The following is a 20,742-nucleotide window of genomic DNA, read 5'->3' as shown; positions in this document are numbered from 1 at the left end:
CTTCTGAATCTCCCCAAACCTTCTCCTCGCATGCTTTTTCTCGTGGCAGAAGTGGCAACCCCATCCTTCCAGTAACTCAGTCCAAAACTCTGATATTATCATTCCTCTTCCCCTTGCCTCATTTGCTGTATCGAAAACACCAGATCTACTTTCAAGCAGATCTGGGGTCTGCCTACTTCTCACCACCTCTGCCGTTGCCCCCTGGCCTGCGCCCCATTCTCTCCTGCCTGGGTCACTGTGATTGCCTCCCGACCGGTGGCCCGGCTCCTGCCCTGTGAAGTCTGTCTCCCCACCCGGCAACCAGAGTGATCCTAGGAGAAGCAGGTAAGGTCATATCACGCCTCTGCTCAGAACCCTGCAATGGCTCCCACTGACTCAGAGTAAAAGCCAGTCTGCACAGTGGCCTGCAAGGCCCCGGCATCATCTGGCCCCCAGATCCCCCACCTTCGTGCCCTCACCGACCTCACCTGTCCCCTCTCCCCCTCACCCTCCTGCTCCCGCCACACTGGCCTCCGCCACACGTCAGACCCATGCCACCTTAGCGCCTCCGCTGTTCCCTTCATCTAGTACACTTCCTCAGAAACGGCCAGGGCTCCCTTCCTCACTTCCTCCGGTTTTATCTCAAACGTCGCCTTGTCGGTGGGGTCTTGCCTCACCCCCCTCTTGAACCCAGCAACACCCCCTACACACCCCATCTGTCTTCCCCCATTTCTTTTCTCCCCGCAGGACTTCCCATTTCCCCATCGATTCCCTAGCTTAGTTGTTTATCTGTTCACCACCTCTTTCCGCCTTTGGATCATGAACCGAGTGAGGCCTGGGGTCGTTGTCTGTTTTGTCCACTGCTGTGTCCACAGAGCCTAGAGCAGCGGCTGGCGGGTGCTCAGAAAGTACCTGAATAAAGAGCAGATCCTCAAGGACAATTTTTGAAAGAATAAATAAATGGAGGGTGGGGGCACCTGGGGGGTTCAGCCGGGCAAGCGTCCGACTCTTGATTTTAGCTCAGCTCATGATCACATGGTTCATGGGATTGAGCCCCGAGTGGGGCTCAGCGCTGACAGCACGGAGCCCGCTTGGATTCTCTCTCTCTCCCTCTCTCTCTGCCCCTCCCCTGCTTGTACTCTCTCTCTCAAGATAAATAAATAAAATGTTATACATAAATAAATAAATGGAGGGTGAAAACAACTAATATACTACCCGCTAGCTATGTGGCCTGAAAGGGGTCACCTCCCCTCTCTGAATCTAGGACCAGACACGGGCTCATCCTCAAGGGTATGGTTGTCATAGACCATTCTCCAGTGGCTTGGAGTTCTAGCTTCAGTGGCTCTGTTGCTTGCCATGGTGAGGCCTTGGGCAAGTCACTTAACTTCTCTAAAACACAGCATCCCTCTGAAAGAGGGTTAATCAAAATCAATATCCTAAGGTACCGTTATGCGGCTGCCATGAGCTTAGGGACCAGCCCATTACTTGGCACACAGTAGGTCTTCCCAGAGAAGAAGGCGCCTCGTCCTGCAGACTCCAAAAGTCTTCCTGCCCTGGTCACAGGACATCTGTGCATCCAAGGCCCTTGGCCGCGGGATTTTCCAGAACCTGGATCCAGACCTGTCAGGGTTGCCAGTATTTTTCCACAGTGAAAAACCGACCTCTCCGAGTTCTGCCCCTGACAGACATGGAAAGCTGCGAAGGGCTCCCAGGGTAGCCCTGTGCACTGAGAGATGCTGTCAGGAAAGGAAGAAACTCGGAGGACCCTTCACCTTGTGTGACCACAGATGTTCAGCAATGCCCTCATCACTCACACCCTCGATTCCAGAAATCACTTGCTGTAACTGGAAATGCCTTGGAGATAAGTTTGTCCAGAGGCTGCAAACGGGCAGCCGAGTGCTGGATGGGACTCAGCGACCAGATTGTTCTGTGGGGCCTGCACCACATGTTGAAAACAACAAAATCCCGGGGCGCCTGGGTGGCTCAGTCAGTTGAGCATCTGACTTTGGCTCAGGTCGTGATCTCGAGGTACGTGAGTTCAAGCCCTGCGTCAGCAAATGTGCTGACAGCTCAGAGCCTGGAGCCTGCTTCGGATTCTGTGTCTCCCTCTCTCTCTGCCCCTCCCCCAGTTGCATTTGTCTCTCTCTCTTGTAAAAACAAATAAACATCAAAGGCAAAAAAAGAAAAGAACAAAATCTGAACAGCTGTGAGCGGTTGAGGAGAGTCAAGGTCCACAGACCCCACCACTCCGTACTGCCTCACACCCGGCCGGATTTGCACATTTGCTCTGCTGGCCTGGACCCCCGAGGAGAAGGCCATCGGTACACTTCACAGGTGAGACTCCACAACTCCGAAAATCATCTCAGCCTCTTGCTACTGGGATCGTTTTGGATCCCAGCAGTCAAGAGCACAGTCGTCCGTATCCTCCAACACCGTGGAGTCACCTCCAGGCCCCTCCTCCTTGCTTCTTGACCTGCCACCTCCCCTAGTTTTCATTCCCACCTCCTGATCCTGTCTAGTTCCAAGAGGAGGGGAGCCAAGCTGGCTGTTCTGTCTACCAGGACATCCTTCTGCAGCCTGCCACACTGGCACCTGCTTAAGGTCCTCGGTCCTGTGTCACCTCCTTTGAGAATATTTCCCTGACTGTCGCCCATTCCTGTCCTGATCCCCAACCAGCCTAATCTGGCCATACTGTCGGTATGGATTCCTCTCCGGGCCTCTTTCCCTCTAGATTGCACTGACTTCTTTTTACCTTTATTTATTTTTTTAAATGTTCATTTGTTTTTGAGAAAGAGAGAGAGACAGTGAATGTTAGTGGGGAGGGGCAGAGAGGAGACAGAGGATTCAAAGTGGGCTATGCACTGGCAGCAGAGAACCTGATACGGGCTTGAACTTACAAATCCTGAGATCAAGACCTGAGCCAAAGTCGGACACTTAACAGACTGAGTCACCCAGGCACCCTGCACTCATTTCTTTTTAGATCTGCTCTCCCCACTGGACCATGAGCTCCTAGAGGACAGGGATTGTAAATTACTTAGCTTTGTGTACTTCGTGCTTGGCTGATGTGAATTTTCAATAATATTCAATAAATGGGTCCTGAAACTGTAATAAGGGAAGGAAGGAAGAAGGAAGGAAGGAAGGAAGGAAGGAAGGAAGGAAGGAAGGAAGGAAAGAAGGAAGGAAGGAAGGAAGGAAGGAAGGAAGGAAAGAAGGAAAGAAGGAAGGAAGGAAGAGATTCATTAACTAATTTGCTCTCCACCTTCTGCACATCCGCGTGCCAGGGCTCTGCCGCTTGTGAGCACCTGCCCCCGTCTGCTGAGAGTGTGTCGACCACATGTAAGAGGAACCCCGGGGGACACCTTGCTGGCTCAGTCAGTACAGCATGCAACTCTTGATCTCAGCCTCATGAGTTTGAGCCCCATGTTGTGTGTCGAGCCTACTTAAAAAAAAAAAAAAAAACTTACAAAAATTAAAAACAAAAGACCCCCAACAACAACGATCAAAGAGGAACCGTGACCCTGGGCCAGCCGTACATGACAATCATCCCACCCCACCCCTGACCACTGTGTCACACCCAGCTTCTGCTCCTTCTGTTTTTTTTTTTTTCTGTAAATTTTATGATTTAACACATATGCCAAAAAAAAAAGACTAATAATCAGTGTACATTTGGGTGAATTTTCAAAGTGAACACATCCAAGACTTACAAGGAGCACCCAGATAAAGAAAGAAAATGCAGGGGTTGCCTGGGTGGCTCAGTCGGTTAAGCATCTGGCTCTTGATTTCGGCTTAGGTCATCATCTCATGGTTATGGGATTGAGTCCCACATCGGGACTCTGTGCTGACAGTGCAGAGCCTGCTTGGGATCCTCTCTCTCCCCCTGTCACTTCCCCTCCTCTGCTCTCTCAAAATAAAAAAATAAACTTAAAAAAAAAAAGAAAATGTAAATAGCCCCCCTTCTAGTCACTGCTCTCCCCAAGGGTGACCATTATTCTGGTTCTTATCACCATTAGTTTTCCTGCTTTTTTTAAAAAAAAAATTTTCCTGCCTTTGGGGCACCTGGGTGGCCCAGTCAGTGAAGCACCTGACTTCGGCTCAGGCCATGATCTCACCGTTCGTGAGTTCAAGCCCCACGTCAGGCTCTGTGCTGACAGCTCAGAGCCTGCAGCCTGCTTTGGTTTCTGTCTCCCTCTCTTTCTGCCCCTCTCCTGCTCATGCTGTGTCTCTCTGTCTATCTCTTGTCTCTCTCTCTCAAAAATGAACATTAAGAATTTTTTAAAAAAGTGTCCTGCCTTTTAATTTACGTAAATATGATAATATAATACATGCCCTTTGAACCTGACTTCTTTTCCTTAATGCTGCATTCCCGAGATTTATTCATGTTGTGGCTTATTCATCCTCACTGCTGTATAAAATTTCATGATATAACGTGCCACAGTTTATTTATTCATTTATTCATTCATTTATTATGCTGTTGGTGGACTTTGGGGTTGTTTCCAGGTTTGGCTTTTTCAGGCTAGTGCTTTCGCGAGCATTCCTTGTCCACGTCGTGGAGAGCATGTGCACACCTCTGTCTGGGAAAAGCTGAGTCGTAGGCGAGGCGTGTACTCTATTTTAGCAGAGACTTGCCACCTTCCAAAGTGGCTGTGGCAGTTTCCACCCCCACCAGCGGGGTATGAGAGTTCTAGTTGCTTCACATTCTCACCGATGCTTGGCATTATCTGCCTTCCCACATCTAGATAAATCTGGTGGGCGGATTCTTTTGTTTTGACCACATGTTCCGTCTCACTGGCGGTCTGCTCCAGCTCCCTCAGTTTGGGGAGGATTCCGGAGAACCGGCTTCTCTGGTCCTCGACTCTTTCCCTGCAGTTTTGATCTATAGCTTGTGTCCACCCCTGCAGATCTGTAACGGGCCTCTCAGCTGGGTTGGAGGACTCCCTTCCATGAGGAGCACCCCACCCTCGGATGACAGCATCCCATCGAGTGTGGACCACCAGTAATGGGAAGGGGGAGGAAAGACATGGGGAAGGTCTTCTTCAAAGGCCACACAGACCTTCTCACGACCACAGCTTCCTCAGCTGCCACCTGTGGACCTTTTCCAGGCGTTATCACTCTCAAAACATTGTGTAGGGATCAAAAATAATCAAACAGCGCCTGGCTGGCTCAGTCGGTAGAGCATGCGACTCTTGATCTCGGGGTCACAAGTTTAAGCCCCACATTTGCATAAAGCTTACTTAAAAAAATTAGAGGGGCACCTGGGTGGCTCAGTCGGTTAAGCCTCTGACTTTGGCTCAGGTGATGACTTCACAGTTCGTGGGTTCAAGCCCTGCGTTGGGCTCTGTGCTGACAGCTCAGGGCCTGGAGCCTGCTTCGGATTCTGTGTTTCCGTCTCTCTGTCCCTACCTCGCTTGTGCTCCCTCTCTATTTCTCTCAAAAACATAAATAAATAAATATACATTTATAAAATAGATATAAGAGCTAAAATTGTAAAACTCTTAGAAGAAAACGTGGGGTAAAGATTCATGACCTTGGACTTGTCATTGGTTAGATGTGACTATGAAAGCACAATCAAACGAAACAGTAGGTAACCTGGACATCATCACGATCAAAAACTTTTGTTTTTCAAAGGACACTATCATGAGAGAAAAAAAAAATGACCCAGAGATGGGAGAAAACATCTGCAAATCATTTATCAGTTAACAGGCTTGTACCTAGAATACATAAAGAACTCTTGGAACTCAATAATAAAAAGACAAATAACTCAGTTAAAAATGGGAAGTAGGATCTAAATAGACATGTCTCCAAGGAGCTATACAAACGGCCAAGAAGCACATCAAAAGATGTTGGAGACCATTAGCCATCAGGGGAATGCAAACCAAAACCACAATGAGATATTGCTTCACACCCACCAGGATGGCTATAATGGAAAAGACAGATAATAAGTGTTGGTAAGGATATGAAGAAATCGGAGCCCTCGTCTACTTCTAGTGGGAATGTAAAATGGTGCAGCCACTTTGGGAAACAAAGTGGGTGTTCTTCAAAAAGTGAAACACAGGGTTACCGTTTGATCCAGCAATTCCATTTCTAGGTATATACACTCAAGAGAAATGAAACCATAGGGCCATCCAGCTACTTGTACATGGCCGTTCACAACAGCATTATTCATTATAGCCGAAAGGTGGAAACAACTCAAATGTCCATCAACTGATGAATGGATAAGCAAAATATGGTATATCCATACAGTGGAATATCATTTGTCCTTATGAACTACTGCATGAAATAGTGAAACATGCCATCACATGGATGCACCTTGCAAACGTTATACTTAAGCGAAAGAAACCAGTCACAAAAGAACACATGTGCTTCCATTTATATGAAACGTCCAGAATTGGCTAACTTACAAAGACAGAAAATAGAACAGTGGTTACCTAGGGCTGTGGGAGATGGCAGGATTGACAGTGACAGCTAATGGGTACTAAAAACCATTTGGGGGATGATAAAAATGTTCTAAAAGTGTGGCGACATCCGCATAACTCTGTGAATATACTAAAAACCGCCGAATTGCATACTTGAATGTGTTGAATTTTATGGCATGTGAATTATATCCCAATAAAGCTGTTATAACGAAAATAATTACAAAGTGAGCGTGCCTGGGTGGCTCAATTTGGTTAAGCGTCCAACTTCGGCTCAGGTCATGATCTCACAGCTCATGGGTTCAAGCCCCAAGTTGGGCTCTGTGCTGATGGCTCAGAGCCTGGAGCCTACTTCCAATTCTGTGTCTCCCTCCCTCTCTCTGCCCCTCCCCCACTCGAGCTCTGTCTCTCTCTCTCTCTGAAAAATAAACATTAAAAAAAAATTTATGGGGCGCCTGGGTGGCGCAGTCGGTTAGGCGTCCGACTTCAGCCAGGTCACGATCTCGCGGTCCGTGAGTTCGAGCCCCGCGTCGGGCTCTGGGCTGATGGCTCAGAGCCTGGAGCCTGTTTCCGATTCTGTGTGTCTCCCTCTCACTCTGTCCCTCCCCCGTTCATGCTCTGTCTCTCTCTGTCCCAAAAATAAATAAACGTTGAAAAAAAAAAAAAATTAAAAAAAAAAAATTTTTTTCTTGGGGCGCCTGGGTAGCGCAGTCGGTTAAGCACCCGACTTCAGCCAGGTCACGATCTCGCGGTCCGTGAGTTCGAGCCCCGCGTCAGGCTCTGGGCTGATGGCTCAGAGCCTGGAGCCTGTTTCCGATTCTGTGTCTCCCTCTCTCTCTCTGCCCCTCCCCCGTTCATGCTCTGTCTCTCTCTGTCCCAAAAATAAATAAACGTTGGAAAAAAAAAAAATTTTTTTTTCTTAAGTGATTGAAATTTTCACTGTCATCCCTTAAGAAAATGCTAAAAGGGAATGTGTCAGTTACATGGTACCTCCCCCGGCCCCCTCAAAAAATATGTCCACCTCCTAAGCCCCAGAACCCATGAATGTGACCTGATTTGGAGAAAGGGTCTTTGCAGTTGTAATTTTAAGCATCTAAAGAGCAGATCATTTTGGATTATTCAGGTGGGCCCTAAATCCAATGACAAGTGTCCTTATAAGAGATACACAGAGGAGAGGGAGAAGAGAAGGCCATGTGGAGACAACATCCTGATTTCAGACTTCCTGGCCCCCGGAACTGTGAGCGAATGAATTTTGATCGTCTTAAGCCATTAAGTCTGTGGTGATTTGGTGCAGTCCTAGGAAACCAGCACGGAGAATAAATGATAACCCAGCAACACTTTTTTTTTTTTAATGTTTATTTATTTATTTTGAGAGGGAGAGAGAGAGAGCAGGGGAGGGGCAGAGAAACGGAGAGAGAGAATCCCAAGCAGGCTCCACACTGTCAGCACAGAGCCCGACGTGGGGCTCAATCTCACGAACCGTGAGATTGTGACCTGAGCCGACACCAAGAGTCGGAAGCTTAATGGACTGAGACACCCAGGCACCCCTGCAGCAACACTTTTAAAAGTCCACTTCCCCCAGTGTCTCTCCTTCTCTCTCGCTGTGTCTCTGTGCCTCTGTCCTCCTGTTCTTGCGTGGGGGACAGCTGCTGTCAGTCTCCTCCTCCCTCCTCCCAACTTCAGCGCTGCCCTCGGACATCCAGCTGGGGTCACAACTGTTCTGCCTGCCCTGAAAACCCGGGAACAACATGGCCTGCGCTGAGCTTTCCTTAAGTGGTGGAAGGAGGAGGAGGATGTGACTGCCCATCTTGCCTTTCCCTGTCCAGACCTTTCCAGGGAATAGCCACATCGTCCTCCCAGCTGCCCTGTGATCTCTCCCTTTCCCTCTTTCCCAACGTCGTCCTCATCACTATTTGTTCTCTGAAACACCCCTGGATGCAGCCCACTTCTCTCCATCCCTTTGCCTCTCCTTTGGGCTCAGGCCCCCGGCATCTCCCTGGGGACCACTGCCCCGTGTCTGGTGTCCTGTCCACCCCCCCCCCCATCTGTCTCGGTCCGCTCCGGCTGCTGTGACCAAATATGATGGACTGGGTAGCTTCTAAACAGAAATGTACTTCTCACACTTCTGGGGGCGCTGGCGGATTCTGCGTCTCGTGAGGCCTTCGTCCCGGTTCACGGAGGACCGTATTCTCACTGCGTCCTCAGTGGTGAAAGAGGCAAAGGCTGTCTGGGGTCTCTTCTCTAAGGGCGCTGATCCCACAGCCCTGGACCAAATCACCTCCGTAAGGCCCCGCCTCCTGATACCATCACCTCCGGGGGTTAGGATTTCACCACATGAATTTGGGGGGTGGGGACGCAAACGCTGGGTGGGTAGCACCATCCTTCACGCTTCGGCCACGGAGAGTGGCCAACGGTGCCAGTCTGAGCATGTGTCACGCTCTGCTCTAAGCCTGTGTCCAAAGTCTTCAGCATGGCTTCAGAGGGCCTCCTCCTCCATCCTCCCGGCCTCCTCAGGGCCACACTCCTCTCTCTCTCTCCGTGCTCCTGCACTGGCTGCTTCCTTTTCCTGCCCCCTCTCCCACCCCACCCCCACTCCCCAGCCTTGGGCCCCTGTAAGCACTTCCTCAGAGGAACCTTGTCTAACCGTCTAGGTCAGGGTGAGCTGCTTCTGCTCTGCGTCCCCACAGCACTGCTGTTCATCTCCACGGTCACCTATCATACACTCTGTATTTATTTATTTACTTACTTATATCATTTATTTTTTAAAAAGGTTTTTTATTTATTTTATTTTATTTTATTTTTTTAACGTTTATTTATTTTTGAGACAGAGAGAGACAGAGCATGAACGGGGGAGGGGCAGAGAGAGAGGGAGACACAGAATCTGAAACAGGCTCCAGGCTCTGAGCAGTCAGCACAGAGCCTGATGTGGGGCTCAAACTCACAGACCGCGAGATCATGACCTGAGCCGAAGTCGGATGCTTAACTGACTGAGCCACCCAGGTGCCCCTAAAAAGGTTTTTTAATGTTTATTCAGAGACGGAGGGAGGGAGGGAGTGGGGGAGGGGCAGAGCAAGAGAGGGAGACACAGAGCACAGAGCCCAACACAGGGCTTGAACTCATGAACTGCGAGATCATGGCCTGAGCCAAAGTCAGAGGCTTAACCGACTGAGCTACCCAGTCACCCCTAGTTATTTATTTTCAAATATTTATTTATTGTTGAGAGAGAGCGAGGGAGGAGCAGAGGGAAGGGGACCGAGGATCCGAAGCGGGCTCTGTGCTGACAGCAGACTGCCCAATGCGGTGCTTGAACTCACGAACCATGAGATCATGACCTGAGCTGAAGTCAGATGCTTAACTGACAGAGCCACCGAGGTGCCCCTATCATACACTACGTGTAGTGGCTGGGACTATATGGGAGCAGCTTTATGGGTCATTCTTGTTAATCACCGGACTTCTGCCCAGCACTGGAATGTACCAGGCAGTCGACAGATGCTGCTAACTTCGTCATTTGATGAATTGGGGCACCCAGGCATGGGATTATTGACTCATTTTCCACATTTAGAAGGGCAATATGGAACAAGAGAAGATAAGGTTAACTTTGATGGGATCATAATAGGAGCTAACATTTGTTAAGAATCTTTGGGGCACCTGTGTGGCTCAGTCAAAAATGTCCTAAGTGAAGTGCCTAACTCTTGATTTCGACTTAGGTCAAGATCCCAGGATAGTGAGATCGAGCCCTGTGTCAGGCTCCATCCACACTGGATGTGGAGCCTGCTTGAGATTCTCATTCTGTCTCCTTCTTTCTCTCTCTGTTCCTCCCCTACTCACTCTCTCTCTAAAAAAAAAAAAAAAAAAAAAAAAAAAAGATGGGGCATCTAAATGGCTCAGTCGGTTAAGTACCCGACGACGCTTGATTTCTGCTCAGGTCACGATCTCATGGTTCATGAGTTCGATTCCCCGCATCGGGCTCTGCACTGACAGTGTGGAGCCTGCTTGGGATTCTCTCTCCCTCCTCTCTCTGTCCCTTCTCTGCTCAAGCTCTCTCTCTCTCTCTCAAGATAATTAAATAAACTTAAAACTTAAAAACAAAATAAAGTAAAAAGAATCTCATAAGCTTTAGGGGCATTTAAACACATTTACTCATTCTACAAACATTTGAGCACCTGCTATGGGTCAGCCACTGAAAACACACATGTGGATCAAACGGTGCCGGTCCTCAAAAAGCTCATAACCTAAGGACAGAATTCTGTTGAGTCCTATCGTAACCTGCTGAAACGAGTATTATTAATCTGAGTTGATTAGGACATTTTTGTTCCAGGTGACACAGGACCCAACTCGAATAGGCTTGAGCAATAGAGGAAATGTACTGGTTCTGTGACCGAAAGTCCAAGATGGGTAGATCTTGCTTCAGGCATGGCTGGATCCTGAGGCAGTGATGTCTCCCAGGCCCCCTGTCTCTCGGCTCTTCCCTCCTTGAGGCTGGCACCATGGAGCCGCCCCAGCAGCCCTGGGTCTCCACTCCCAGTCTCTATATGGCTGCAGGTTCACTCTCTAGAGCTCTGAGGCCAGTGGGAGAGCAGAAACCTCTTTTCCGGACGCTCTTGCAGAAGCCCAGCCGTTCACACTAGGATCAGCTCGGGTCACTGGTCTGTTCCCGAGCTTCTCATTCCACCAGAGGAGGGCAATGTCGCAGGGGTGGAGACTCCTACCAACTGCTCCAGGCCCCATCCTAAGGTACCACCTAAATGAGGTATGGGTCCTTTCTCGACCTCACAGACTTGTGAGCCGGGGAGGGATACACCTTCCAAGTGAAGATCAAGGGTGTTGCTCTAAGAAGAGGGTGGGGAAGCCGGGGGGGGAGAGAGATGTACAACAATTGCTCACCAGCCTCTCTGCAGCAGAGGTAGACACAAGGCACACAGAGGGGTGAGGTGACGCCCGAGGCCACACTCTTGGTACCTGGCAGAGCCACAGCTCGAATCCCAGTCTGCTTGGTTTCAAGGAGCTCTTTCTACAAAGGCGTCCTGCCCCAGGGATAGGCTTAGACACGGGAAGGAGCCCAGAGTGCCTACTTGGAGGCCTTTCTTTTAAATCATAAGGCGGTAAGGCTGTTCTTTCCACAGACGGGGCTTTGGTCACGGCTCTGTAAAAGGAAACGCTGCGCTTTTTGCCCCGGGAGTCTTCCTCTAGCTTTGTTCTTGTAAGTAAAATTCCTCTCCCTTCCAGTCCTCCCAGCCCTTGCCTGGGATTTTCAGCCCTAGACTGAGTTGCTGCTTCATAGATGAGGTCAATTCGGTGGCAGCTGGGGTCCAGAACGCCTCGCAGAGCAATGCCATGACCAGCCCAGGGTTCAGTGCAAGTGGTCAGGACAGGCCCGGAAGCTGCTGGCCTCCCTCCTGGGCTCCCTCCTCTGCCTGCACTGCTGTCCCTCCTATAGGCTGGAAGGCAGACGGAGCAGACAGGAAAAGCACAAGACAGTCTGGTGACCAAGCACAAATCAGGATCCTGTCTGGGCCAATGTCCCTGTGCTTAGGGCAGCCGGGCCTTCTCCGTGGGGCCCCGCCGGCCCTCCATCACACCCTGAGAATGAACAGTCTCCTCCCCACACAGTGTCTGTTCAGCTTCCACGTGCTGAATTAACATCCACCACATTTGGTATGGGGGGGGGGGTTCTTTTAGAGTTCTTTGACCTGATTTTAATGTGTACCTGGGGGTCGGGTCCCCACATACAACACCAAGCAATTCGGACAAGGTGTACCTAGAGATGACATCAGATTCCACAGCTTAAGGACTCGGTCCGCCACGACGGCTCCCCTCACCCCTTCAGACACCTGTCACAAGCCCCAGGCACCTGCGCTATAGACTCATTTGCTAGAGTGACTCACAGAACTCAGGGAAACACTCAGTTTAATTTACAAGTTTATTAAAGGATGGTGACAAAGGACACTGGATAAAGAGATACATGGGGCAAAGTCCTGAACAAAGGAGCTTCTGTCCTTGTGGAGCGTGGGGCCCAGTTACTGCACATGAAAGCTTCCTGGTTCCCCAAGCTTTCTGAAAAGAAAGAAGAGGACCAACACGCTGTCCCTTTGGGGTTTATGGAGGCTTCATTACGTAGTCATGATTGACGAAGCAATTGGCCACTGGCTGATTCAACCTCTGATTGCCAGTTTTGGCAATTGCCAAAATGAAAACTGCCATTTTCATATAGTTCAAAATATTAAGGAATGTCTCCCAAGGCTTCTTCTTTGATTTATGTGTTATTTAGAAGTGTGTTGTCTCATCTCCAAATACTTTGGAATTTTCCAGCTATCTTCCTGGTATTGATTTCTACTTTAATTCCATTGAGGCCTGAGGGCATGACTTTAGAGGAACAGACTATTTCCTGGACATCGTTCATGTTACTTTGAAGGGACTCTGGGTTCTGTAATATTCTCAAAATGTGTTGAATTTTTGTTTTATTAGGCCATTACCTTCAAACCCTGCTCTTGGATGGCAGCCCAAATCTCAGCTCCGTTTGGGGTTTGTTTATTTGTTTACATTTTCCCCCCGCTGAAGTTGCTCCCGTGCATATGTGGTTTGGGGATCAGCCAGAGGTTTGAGCCACGGTTATACACAGGATCTGGGGGTCTCCCCCTTTGCACCTCTTCTTTCTGGGGTTGCCCTCTCTGCTTCCCAGTGGCCTTGGTTGATCTGAATTTGTCCTCTGTTTCTTTAGGCCGGAGAGACAGGTTTTCAATCTGTGCCGTGCTAAGTGCGGCCTGCTCTCGAGATCAAAGCCATAAAAAATGGCTAACTTCCTCCCTGTCATTCCCTTCTTCCAGTGTCTACTTGGTTTTATTCATTCTCCAGTACTTTGAGGGTGTGTGTGTGTGTGTTGTCTAGAGTTGTTTTCTGTGGGAGGATCAGCTCGGGAAGATCTCACTTTATTCTACGGGAAGAAAACGCTCCAGACCGTAGAGAGGCAACATCCCCAGCTCCCGGCCACCCAGCTAGCAAATTGAAGGACTGGCATTCAAACCCAGGCCTCACCAGCTCCAGCCCCTGCCTGTATTTTGTACTATTCTGATCTGTCCTCCTTCCCCCAGCCACCGGCCCAGAATCCCCGAACTTCTTATTGTTCAAGCGACGATGCTGGGGCCTTCCAGAGTCTCTGACCCGCCCTTCGCACAAACTCTATCTAAATGAAGAAGAGGAGGGGCGCCTGGGTGGCGCAGTCGGTTAAGCGTCCGACTTCGGCCAGGTCACGATCTCGCGGTCCGTGAGTTCGAGCCCCGCGTCAGGCTCTGGGCTGATGGCTCAGAGCCTGGAGCCTGTTTCCGATTCTGTGTCTCCCTCTCTCTCTGCCCCTCCCCCGTTCATGCTTTGTCTCTCTCTGTCCCAAAAATAAATAAACGTTGAAAAAAAAAAATTTAAATGAAGAAGAGGAAACATCTCTTCGTATGTTTGTTTATTTGTCTGCACATTTTCTGCATCGGCTTTGAAGTTAGGGGGGGTTGGCCCCAGTGGGATGCTCTGTGATGTATTTTCTGGAGAGAGCGCAACAGGTGCCTGGGCGCAGGGTACTACTGAGAAGCCACTGCTGACCTCCCTGGTCGGGCTCTTGTCATCTCAGCCTGAGCGGCACAGAGCCTAGAGATGGGTGAGTGGGTCCATGTTTGTGGGAACAGGCAGCCAAATCCCGGAAGGAGTTAGCTCCTACCTGAGATGCGGAGCAGGACCGGGAGGTCAGGCCGGCCCCCCGAGCTCTGCTCCCTGAATCAGTGGTATTTTCACTCAGGTGAAAGGCCCATTCACCTCACAGGCTGAGCCTTGTGAGCGAAGGGGGTGGGGGTGGTGGGGACAGGCGTCCAGGAGCCCATGAGGAGGGGGCCATGAGCACCGCCACAATAGAAGAGGGATGAGGAGGAGGTTTGTTTCTGTTCTGTTCTTCTCCAGTGGGCTGGAATGGTGTCTGGAAGGAAGGCAGAGAGAGGCGGGGAAGTCACTGAAGGAAAGAGGGTAGGGACAGAGGGAGGGTGGCAGTGGGGGCTGGGGAGGCAGGAAGAAAGCAAGTGGCTGTTGCAGGGATGACAGGGATGGGGGGGGGGCGGGGCGGCCCTCAGTTCTGCTCTGGGCCTGGCTGCGGGCCAGCAGGCGGCAGGCAGCTCAGCGGCTGCCGGCCCATCCTGGAGAGCTGGGGCTGCCTTGCGACAGGAAGAGAAAGCAGGGCAGGGTGCTGCGGTGGGAGGGTGAGTCTCTGCCCACCCACCCCTGCCTGGCCAAGGAAAACGCCCGTGCAGCGAGCGCTGGCCATGTTACGCCCTTTTACCCATCTGACTTACTTACCTGAAAAAACCTCTCTGCCCAGACAGCCTTAAGGATCACGAAGCTCAGAGACGGTAAACGAGCGGGGGGTCACCCAGCTTGTAGGCAGCAGGGCTGGGAAGCTCCTTGCCCTGCACCAGCTGCCTCTACTATCCCAAGGTATGGCCTGGCCAGGGGTGGGGAGGAATGGGGACAACAGGCCAAGGGCTCCTGAGCCTTGTTCCTCTGCCCAGATCTGGCCGGCTCTTCGTCTCTCATCATTTATTCATTCCTTGTCCTTTTACTCATTTGTGAGCATCCCAGGCTGTATACTGGACCCTGGGGGACTGCATCGAACAGGCTAGATACAGTCCTTTCCTTCCAAAGCTCACAGGCTAGTGGGAGTCTCTAAGGAGATTCAGAGTGATCTGGAGTAAATTTTAAGTCCCGTACCCCTGCTCCCATCCCCCTTCCCCCCCCCCCCAACACCCATGCCTGTATGGGCACACACACAGAGTCCACCTGTTCAAGTGTGATGAAAAACCTAACACACACTAGCCCTTAGCCTGGGCCAAGCTTCTCTCCCAGGCCACTGCTGCTCAAGCCCCATGTGGGAGACCCATCCGCGTTCACGATGCCAGGTCTCAGTGCCGCCACAAAGCCACTCGGAGGCCGCATCTCAGCAGAGCGGCCAGGAGGTCCTTGGATGGGGCCTGGCCCCAACTCTCTGCTTAGAACTCATTTTCTGCTGCGAGCTTCCAGAGTTCCTCACGCAGCCACACTCTGCCCCGTCCATCATCCCTCCTCCCCTCGGGCCTGAGTTTCTGCGGTCACTCAGGCTCAGGCTGGAAGTGCTAGTGTCCTTGACCAGCTCCGATTCAGACAGTGTAGGTAGGGAGCCCCCAGACAGCCGGAGATGAGGCCAAGGCTCTGTTCCTCACGTTGATCCCCTTTTCAATGGCAGACCCCGGGAAAAGCATGAAGAGCAGTGAGCGGGTTCAGAGTTTCCAGGCTGGCGGTGATCCAGGGCTTAGCGTTTGGGGAGAGGTAAAAGGAAGAGAGAGACACAGCGATTGTGTGCCAGGCACTGTGCTGCAGGGAGCTCCTCAAACACTTTCTCGGCCCTGGTGGGGACTCTGCGGTGGGACTCTCTTTGTATTGTACGGGGTAGGAAATGGAGACTCAGAGAGGTTAAGTAACTTGTTCAAGGATACACAGCTAGTAAGCAGATCTGGGACTCCTCCACATCACAGCAAGCCGTCAGGGGGCACCTTCCTCCTTAGTGCCGGGGAGGCTTTGGAAGAGAAGCACAGCACCTTGAGGCCACAATCAGACCAGGACCCCACGGCCCAGGCGACTCCAAACCAGTTATCGGGACACGAGAAATGTCCTCTCACTGAACCATGTCATCCAAGCCGCAGGGATGCTGGACCAGAGCCAGGGGAGGAGAAAGAAAGCTACAGAGATGGTTTGGGAAATGAAATGTTCTGCTGGGTGCTGGGGGCCTCTGGGGCTGCCCACATGATGGGAGGCCCGATTCCTCACTGTCCATTCAGCCCCACTATGGCTGCACTAAGGCTGGGTTATAAATAGCTGGGAATATAAATATTGGGCAGGGAGAGCAGAGTCTAGCCGGCTCCCGGGCTGAGAAACGTGGAGTTGGGAGTGAGAGGACAGTGGTTGGTCTAGAACTAGACCTGAGGTTTTCTGGAAAGATCCATCTCCTCTAGCGACAGCAGCTGTGAGAGAGATCCAGATCCTGAGCTGCCCCGGGGTAGAGACCTCCACAGGACCCTGAGATTCACACACACCCTGGTCTGGGTATCCGGAGGTGCCCAAGTCCATCCTAGATGACCAGGGACCCCTCACCAGGGTCCGGATGCTCTGAGGTGTCCGCCGATGGGGAGGAAACTCACATGCACTGAGCACCTACCAAATGTCAGGCGCTGGGCACATGGTGATGCCATCACTGAAATAAATGCATTAAAAGCAAAGCCTTCTTGAGTAGCTGCTACCTCAGGAAGCCCTTAAGCACCTTATGTATGATGATATTGTTGTGTTATGATTGTTAATGTCAGTAACCCAACGACGCAATAACAGTAACATAAGAACACAATGACACACAGTAACGGTAACTACCGTATCACTATAATTTCTTGAACGCCTTCCATGCTTCAGGCTCAGGCTTGGGCTTCACAGATCATCATCATCATTGTTGTCGTGGTCCCCATCATCATCGTCGTCGTCGTCATCATCAGGCTGACACTTGCTGTGTACCTATAGCTGCTGTGTTCAGTGTTTATTAAAGACTTATTTGTCTAGTTTAACCTGACCCTATACCTACCTTGTGAGGCTGGTGTTCTTTTTTCTTTGTAACCTTTATTTATTTTTGAGACAGAGAGAGACAGAGCATGAACGGGGGAGGGTCAGAGAGAGAGGGAGGCACAGAATCCGAAACAGGCTCCAGGCTCTGAGCTGTCAGCACAGAGCCCGACGCGTGCTCGAACCCACACACCGCGAGATCACGACCTGAGCTGAAGTCGGACGCTCAACCGACGGAGCCACCAGGCGCACCCCCCCCCCCTTTTTTCTTAATGTCTAGTGTATGTGTGTTAACTCCCCTGTCTCGAACTTGAAGAGATACGTGTGAGGATGGTACTTGGCTGGTCATGAGACGGGAAAACAGTGGGATTCCTTGAGGTACGCATCCTTACCGCCATTTTGCAGAAGAGAAAACTGAGGCACACAGCAATGAAATAGCTTGCCTGAAGTCACCTGGCTAGCAAGCGGCAGGTGAAGATTTGAATTCAGGTCTCTGGCTCCAAAGCCTTAACTCTTCCCAGAGCACATCTCTGTCCAAGGGAGCTGACGTGGAGAAATGCCTGTTGGGCGAATGAATGAACGAACGAACGCGAATGAGTGAATGAATGAACACGAATGAATGCATGAGTGAACGTGTGTCTGCCGGAGTCGGTGGGTGGAATTTCCAAGCCCTGACTGGGTAAGCAGGTTGTTCAAGGTCAGGGCGCCAGACAGCAGCAGAGAGGGTGAAGAGTCCCGGCTCTGGTCTCTCGGTGCGGGCTCCCCTTCCAAACCTTCTTGATGCTTGGAGCAGAAGCCGCCTCTTCTTGGCAACCGTTTTGCCCTTACTGGCGTCTGGGATAATGGTAGATTCCAATTTCCAGGCCAACTCCTTTCCCACCCTCCAGGGAGCCTGGCGGAGGCCCAGGGCTGGGCCCTGCCCCCTCCCCACGCAAGCAGTCAAGGCTAACAGAGAGTCATTTTTCTTAGCTCCCCCTTTTCTCAGGCGGTTCTTCCAGCTGCAGGGCTGGGAGTTCCTGCTGGCTGCAGAGGTGTCCCCTGGGGCCTCAAGACTGGCTGGGCAGCCCCCCTCCCCAAACCTTCCGGGGGCCTGCCACCGGAGGTCTGTGCAGTGGTGTGGGGACGGCTTCCAGGTCTCACTCTGCTTCCTGGGCGCTGCCTCCTTGAGCCTGCTGCACACCTTCTGCAGCTCACTCTTGCCTGGAAGGAGGGGGCAGGGAAGGAGCCAGGGCCTCCTGCCAGACTCCCTGAAGGGTGGGAAATGAGTCGGCAAGGAAACTAGAATTTGCTGTTAATCCAAGCACGAGTAAGGGCGAGCCGGTTGCCAAGAAGAAGCTGCTGCTGCTCCCAGCAGCATGAAGGTTTGGGAGGGGAGCCCGCACGGAGAGACCAGAGCCGGGACTCCTCACCCTCTCTGCTGCCTGCCTCTCGCTTCCTCCCCTGCTCCCTCGCCTCACCATCTACCCCTTCTTTCTTGCAGGCGAGCTCCTGCCCCGGCTCTTCTGTCCGATCTCAGGCTTCCTCCCCCCGTGACCACGACCGTGTGACCATGACGGCTCTGCTCTGTGGCAGCTGACCTTTCTGACCGCTATCTAACACCCCCTCTCTCTTCCTCTGGTCTCGCTGACATATTCTCTCCAGCCCTTCCCACTCACCCTTCCAACACCCTCCCCTCACTCTCCCAGACCACGCTTTCAACTCTCCCTCCTTCCCACCCTCCCCCAGCTGCCCTTTCTCTCCCAGGACTTAACCAGGACGCCCAAAGACTGCATTCAGCGAACACTCTTCTGAGTCCTGGACCAGTAAAAGCCCTGACCTCCCAACACTTCCTCAGACGCCAGATGTCACAGCCCAATGTCATCCTCTTTCTCCCCAGGCATCCCCGTCCCCCTGGTTGCTAAGACAGAAGTGTCCGATGCATTCAGATGCCCCCCACGGCTTCCCAGCCTCCCTCCCAAGACCTTCTAACCTGTCTCTGGAGCCTCTCCTACTACTTAAATGGCCCTCTCCCAGAGCAGCCCCACCCCTCCTCAGTTCCGGCCCTAATTTCCTCTCACCAGACCCTTTCTCCACCGAGTGGCCCGAGTGATGGCTTTAAACACAAATTGGATCAAGACACCACCTGCTCGAAACCCTGCACAGCTCCGCATGACTCTCTGGTGCAGTGCACATCCCTTACTTAGCCCGTGGACTCACAACGGAGCCCTCCTCTGCCCCTCCGTCTCCCACCCCTTCCAACTCTCCCCTATCTAGTCTGTCTTCCAGGTTTTCAAGATAGTTTCATTGAAGTGTAATTTATAGGTAATAAAACTCACTCATCCTAGGTGTAGAGCTTGATGGATGTGGATAATTATGTACAGTTATAGGCACATGGCTGTTACCCTAAAGGTCCCCTGAGTCCCTTTGCAGTCACTCTCCTAGCCCCAGGCAGCCACTGATTTGCCTTATGTCACTATCGCTTTGTCTTTTCCATAGTTTTATATAAATAAAATTACTGTTTGTAATCTCTCATGTTTGACTTACTATACTCAGCATAATGTGTAACAGATTTATATATATTGTTGCATGTGTTAATATTTCATTCTTTTTATCGCTGAGCAGTATTCCTTCATGCCAATGTGCTACAACTGGTTTATCCATTCATCTGTCGGTGGACATTGACATTACCATGTTTGTTTCTTATTTTCTTGAAATTTTTTAGTGTTTATTTATGTTTGAGAGAGAGAGGGAGGAGTCGAGAGAGGGGAAGACACAGAATCCGAAGCAGGCTCCAGGCTCTGAGCTGTCAGCACAGAGCCCGACGTGGGGCCTGAACTCATGAACCATGAGATCATGACCTGAGCCGAAGTCAAGAATCGGACACTTCACCGACTGAGCCACCCAGGCGCCCCTGCATTATCATTTTTGGCTAATATGCATAATGGTGCTATGAACATCACTGTACTAGTCTTTGTGTAGACATACGTGCTAATTTCTCTTGGGTAAATACCTAGACGTGAAATGGTTGGGGCATATGGTGCGTGTGTGTTTAATTTTATAGGGCACTGTCATATTGTTTCCAAAGTGGCTGGAGTATTTTACATCCCCACCAACAGCACACGAATGCTGTTCCTCCGCATCCTCTCTGACATTTGATATTGTCACTTCTTTTACACATTAGCCATTCTCGTGGGTGTGCAATGGCATATCACCTCCTGATGACTACTCATGTTCACTGCCTTCTCATGTGCATATTGGCTGTTCATCCCTCTTCTTTTGGGAGTGCCTGTTAAACTCCTTTGCCCATTTTTAAACAAGATTTTATTTTTTAATTTCTGTGTCTAACGTGGGGCTCGAACCTACAACCCTAAGCTCAAGAGTCACACACACTCTACTGACTGAGCCAGCCAGGTGCTCCTTTCCCATTTTTTATTGGATTCTAGCTCTGGCACCTCTTTCTTTTCCTCTTCTTCCTTTTTTTTTTTTTTTTTTTTTTTTGGTTTCTTTTCTTTAAGCCCTAACAGATCTGTATATCCACAGCTCTTTGTCAGATATGTTTTGCAAATATTCCTTCCAGTCTGTCACCTTAAGTGGCTTTTAAACCGCAGATTAGGGGCGCCTGGGTGGCTCAGTCGGTTGAGCGGCTGACTTCGGCTCAGGTCATGATCTCGCGGTCCGTGAGTTCGAGCCCCGCGTCGGGCTCTGTGCTGACATCTCAGAGCCTGGAGCCCGTTTCAGATTCTGTGTCTCCCTCTCTCTGACCCTC

At 50.9% G+C, this 20,742-nt stretch overlaps 1 long non-coding RNA gene across 1 annotated transcript; it reads left to right on the top strand.

The window, feature by feature from the left end:
• Positions 1-211: 211 nt before the first annotated feature.
• Positions 212-19,505, top strand: LOC123603288. Its single transcript, XR_006714816.1, has 2 exons — positions 212-324; positions 18,478-19,505. It is a non-coding gene; the product is annotated as an uncharacterized LOC123603288 (long non-coding RNA).
• The last annotated feature ends 1,237 nt before the right edge of the window (positions 19,506-20,742 follow it).

Source organism: Leopardus geoffroyi, chromosome E1, assembly GCF_018350155.1.
Source record: "Leopardus geoffroyi isolate Oge1 chromosome E1, O.geoffroyi_Oge1_pat1.0, whole genome shotgun sequence".
Lineage (NCBI taxonomy): Eukaryota > Metazoa > Chordata > Mammalia > Carnivora > Felidae > Leopardus > Leopardus geoffroyi.
Note: the sequence above shows the minus strand (reverse complement) of the source record. Positions and strands in the feature narration are given on the sequence as shown.